This window comes from Engraulis encrasicolus, unplaced genomic scaffold, assembly GCF_034702125.1.
Source record: "Engraulis encrasicolus isolate BLACKSEA-1 unplaced genomic scaffold, IST_EnEncr_1.0 scaffold_48_np1212, whole genome shotgun sequence".
In the NCBI taxonomy this organism is placed as follows: domain Eukaryota; kingdom Metazoa; phylum Chordata; class Actinopteri; order Clupeiformes; family Engraulidae; genus Engraulis; species Engraulis encrasicolus.
In genome coordinates, this window is record NW_026945797.1 from 164,919 (window position 1) to 170,476 (window position 5,558).

The 5,558-nt window shown below is 37.4% G+C and overlaps 1 long non-coding RNA gene across 1 annotated transcript; it reads left to right on the forward strand.

The window, feature by feature from the left end:
- Positions 1-218: 218 nt before the first annotated feature.
- LOC134444271 (uncharacterized) lies at positions 219-1,123 on the forward strand. Its single transcript, XR_010033907.1, has 3 exons — positions 219-241; positions 442-528; positions 923-1,123. It is a non-coding gene; the product is annotated as an uncharacterized LOC134444271 (long non-coding RNA).
- Positions 1,124-5,558: the final 4,435 nt, after the last annotated feature.

The following is a 5,558-nucleotide window of genomic DNA, read 5'->3' on the forward strand; positions in this document are numbered from 1 at the left end:
CAAAATCATTGGTAATCCAACAACATGTGTCAGTCAACATCTAGGCAGTGGTATTTGATATGGCATTTCAACTTAGGTTTTACAGGAAGTCAGTCAATGCCATTGTGATGTTAGCCCTCATCTTATCTTGTAATTTCTGTAACATCAACTCCAGCACTCTAATTATGTGTTTTGTCATAGGTGCAAAAGGCTTGTCTAAGATAAGCTGGCAGTCTGGCCTGCGTTGCTGACATTGAGTGAAGTAAGTGTGGTGGTACATTATGTCATAACAGATAGTATTTAAGTGTTGTTGTATGTCTGTCCTGTAGGATGTCTTTGTGGCTTCACCACAGGTGTTGCCCCACCTGCAGGCCCAGAGATAGAAAGTCACAGGACAGACAGGACGCACAACACAACTGGGCCTGACAACCATGTCGTTTTCTTGTAATGTGTCTTTGACAGGTTAATGCAGAGTTCCTGTGCCTGACAGATACTTGAGGAAGCATCTTGGAGGTTCTCAAGGAGAAGGGAGGCGTTGCCAGAAGGAAGGTAGGATAACTCATGGCTCCAACAGCTAATGGAAACATTGTGTTTGAGTTGCAAACAATCTAATGACGTTTGGTACTAGGTATTAGAAGGTCAGACATTAGGTGTGGGAGACGCATGGCCCACCTCTTGGTTCACTGACTCTGAATTTTGACCAGTTCTGATTATGATGTTAACATCGACAACATAACAACATAACGATCTGCACCCCAATAAAGAGAGCATGCGATAAGTGGCACCTGCATATCACTGACAAGCATACTATGAAATGCCCCCTATTAGTGGCCATTGTTGCCATTCACTAGACATCAGCATTTTTACATTTAGTGCCATTAAAGCTACATAAAAAGTGTGTGCACAATGTTAAGCTTTCTGCATTTTCTTTTTCCACCATCAGGACTAGAGTGGCGAAGTGATCCAAAGGCAGACTGCACATCTACGTATATGGTTTGCAAGGAACATCCCGTGCCAGAGACTGTGATACAAGGCATGGAGCTGTACAGTGAACTCGGAGCATCTCTTGTGCATGTGTGATGCTCTTTGGACTCGGTTACCGGTATATACCCTCAATCTCAACTCTGTGGATTTGGATTTACAATTTTAAGTATCCAGATTAACTGAAATATATGTTCTGGTGAATTTGGAAAATACGCCCAAAAGGTCCAATGACTATAAACTACAGTAAATATGTTGGACACTGGCAATCTCAGGTTCTAAGCCATTGTATAAAAGGACAATCCATCGCATTTCTATGCACACTTTTCTGTGCTGTTCTCTGATCTGAGTTGATGTTTTTTTTTGTCCTTACAGTAGCATAGCTCAGCATGGCATTGAGTATCATTGAGGGGCTGTTTTCTAAGTATTTTCTATGCAGATTAAAAGATGAGCACTATAATGAAAGGCGTAATAACGCCTCAGTAGCACTTCGTGGACAAATTGATATCATAATTAAAAACATTTCTCTCTCCCTCTCCTCCCCCACTTTGGAAAAGAATCAAACAGTCAAAAGTGCTCCTGCGGGCAGTTGGTTAATTCTAAAATGTCCATTCACAAATAACATCTTTTTCATGAATGTCTAAGTAAATAAGTGAGTAAATAGACACATACTGTTCTGATGAGAGTTTCTAATTTCAGGTTTTCTGTTTAATTTCTGTTTAATCATGCAATTACATTGTCTAGATTTTGGTGTTTTATTATCGTTTGACTGCATGTTTGTCCAGCTGATGAAATATTAATAAAAGAAATGTTTTGAAGTTCTTGTCAAGTATATTTTTCTCATACACCTAAACAAGATATTAATTCTAGATAAGAAAGTAAGTATTCTAGCTAAGAAAATCAGACTAGTTTTAAGCCTTTAAATGAGCTGGAATCAAGAAAATTTGCCAGCTTTTTAAGCGTCTTGTATGCTTGTTTTGAGCAATAATTTCTTGGAGGACATCTAACTCTAAGCAATAAAGGAGAAGAAATTGCTTAAAATGAGAAAAAAAATCTTAACAAGCAACAGAAAAATAAGATTTTTATACTTGTTTCAAGTGTTTTTCTATGCCTACCACTTAGATATTATTTTCTTGTTTTAAGAATTCTTACCAAGTCCAATTTGCTCGCTGCACTGGCAGATTATTTTGCTCAAAATAAGCAATTTTTCACCTAAAACACTATATTTTTTGCTTATTTTTTTAGAGGGCTTTTTTGCAGTGTAGGCTTTAGGATTATTATGGGTTGACATGAATGATAGAGATAGATAGTGCATGTGCATGTGTGTGTGTGCGTGTGTGCATGCATGTGAGCGTGTGTGTGCGTGTGTTTTCTGTATGTGAGTGTGTGAGTGCACGCCTGTGTGCATATCTGTGTGCACGAGTATGTGAGTGTGTGTGCGTGTGTGTGTGTGTGTGTGTGTGTGTGTGTGTGTGTGTGTGTGTGTGTGTGTGTGTGTGTGTGTGTGTGTGTGTGTGTGTGTGTGTGTGTGTGTGTTTGAATACGTAAGCGAGTGTGTTGTTTACCTGTTTGTGTATACATGATTGAACAAGCCTGAAGTGAGAATGGTGCGTGTGACTGTATGAATGTGAGTGTGAGTGTGCATATGAGGACGTGTGCGGGTATGAGTGGTTACGGGAGTGTGACTACAGTATGGGTGTGTGCGTGTGCGCATGTATGTGTGTGTGTGTGTGTGTGTGTGTGTGTGTGTGTGTGTGTGTGTGTGTGTGTGTGTGTGTGTGTGTGTGTGTGTGTGTGTGTGTGTGTGTGGATACATGCAAAATAAGAGATTGATCCAAATGCATGTATCCTGGTTCATACATAATGTGTGTATGTACTTAGTGTGCGTGTTTGGTGAGTGTGTGTGTGTCCGGGTGCATGTGCGCGTGTGTTTACACCAAATTGACTGTCCACTGTCTCTTCGTTTATCTATATGTCATTTATCTATTTTAAGCCTGTTGTTATTTGATGTCTTTTATTTTTCAGTTTTATTTTCCATTTACATCTATTACTATTATATTGAAACATAACATTTGAGTAGTTTAACATCCTATTGTCTGGCAAAATTTATTGTTTATAATGACATCGCTTAAAATTACCTGCTATAATATTCAGGGAATGCATTCCTCTTCTTTTGGAGAAAAGATACTGGACTCTGATTTTGTAAATATTGTAAATAATTCAGATATATTTATAGCACTTGAAACATGGAGTAAATGTGCAACTGATTACTCCCTACCTAGTTATAGAACTTTAAGTGTATCTTCTATTAAACACCCTAATGTTAAATGTGGCAGGAACTCAGGAGGAATTACAGTTTGGTTCAAAGAATCCATTTCAAATTATATACAGGTCATGAGAAAAGCACCATCACACATATGGCTTAAAATTCATAAAGAACTAACACATAGCTCTTTAGATACATTTCTATGTGCCACATATATCCCACCCTTTGAATCTCCATACTACAATGAAACCCATTTGACACACTAAAATCAGATATTACAGAATTCCAATCAATGGGGAAGATACTCATCATGGGAGATCTGAATGCACGTATTGGGAATGAATCAGATTATGTTCAAACAGATGGTCTTGAACACATCACTGACTGACCTCGAACAGAATCCCATTATTTGTAGCCATAGAAATACATTTGATAATATCATAAACAAACACGGCAAAGAGATCTTACAACTTTGCAAAGCCTTGGGTTTGTATGTCACTAATGGTCGTACAAGGGGTGACTCTCTGGGCAAATTCACTTTCTGCTCACCACTGGGCAGCAGTGTGGTGGACTACGCAATAACAGATTTAGAGCCTGATCTGATTAACTATTTCATGGTAATGCCACAACTCCCTCTGTCAGATCACTGTCACATCATCATCAGTTTAAAGAAAAACCCCAAAACAGAAGAAAGAACAGATCACCATTGCACAACACCATTGCACCCTTTCCCAGTTAAATTTAAATGGCATAAGGACTGTCAGGAACTTTACAAATTCCAATTAGGTTCAACAACAATAGAAAATCTGGCCTACACTTTCAAATTTACTAAATTCTGTAACAATAAACAAGGTATCAACTTAGCTGCCGAACAAATAACAAAAATATTTTCTATAGCAGCTGAGAGATCTTTAAAAAGATCCGGTAAAGTGAAGAACAAGGACAAGAAGTTCATAATCAGAAATAAATGGTTTGATAAAGACTGCAAAATACTGAGGAAAAAACTCAAGATGCTCTCAAATAAAAAACACAGAGAACCTGCTAACCAATTAGCCCGTACAGAATATCAGAATACTTTACATGCTTATAAATCTCTACTGAGACGGAAAAAAACAGACCACATTCACAACCAATTGAAAGAAATAGATGAAGCATTAGACCAACAACAATTTTGGGATCTATGGAAAAAACTGAATGCAAAACAAGACAGGCCTGAGGCTATTCCAGTTGTTGATGGGAAGACATGGTATGACCATTTTGAGAAGCTATACAGAAAAAAAGAACTCAATCCAACGCAAACAAAATTAATCTCTCATCTAAAGTTCCTAGAACAAACTAAAAAGGATCAATTAAATGAATTAGACTCAGCTATAACATTATATGAATTAAACACTAAGATTAGATCCTTAAAGAACAATAAGGCATGTGGAATAGACGGTATTTACAACGAGATGTTGAAAAATTGCACACCACTGATTAAAGAAGCCATCCTTAAATTGTTTAATTTAATTCTAAACACTGGTCACTTCCCAGACCAGTGGAAAGTAAGTTCTATTACCCCAATATTTAAAAAGGGAGATAAACATAACCCTGATAATTACCGCGGTTTATCACAGGGAAGCAATTTGTCAAAATTATTTTGTGGAATAGTCAACAATCGCATCACAGATTTCATACAAAAACATAACACCCTACACCCCTCCCAAATTGGCTTCATGAAAAACAGTAGAACAACAGACCACATATACACACTACATACACTGATTGATGAGCATGTGAATAAAATTAAAAACGGAAAAGTCTTTGGTTGTTTTATTGACTTCAGTAAAGCATACGACTCTGTGTGGCACGAGGGGTTACTGATTAAATTAATCGAAAGTGGAATTGGAGGAAAAACGTACGACGTCGTAAAAAATATGTACGAAAACAATAGATGTGGTATTAAAATAAACAACAAATTAACAGACCTATTTGACCAAACAAAAGGGGTACGGCAAGGTTGTTGTTTAAGCCCAACCCTCTTCAACATTTTTATCAACCAATTAGCCACAAATATCCAAACATCAACTTCACCTGCTTTAAATCTTTTAGGCAAAGATATCAAGTGTCTACTTTATGCAGACAACCTACTGCTTTTATCACCATCGGCAGAGGGACTTCAGAAAAGCCTATCAATTCTGGAGGAGTACAGCGAGACATGGGCCCTTCCGATTAATATGTTAAAAACAAAAATAATGATATTCAAACGTACAAAAAAAAAAACAAATGAATACAAATTTAGCATATCAGGCCAGCCAATTGAGCAAGTGAAAAAAATAAATTACTTAGGAAT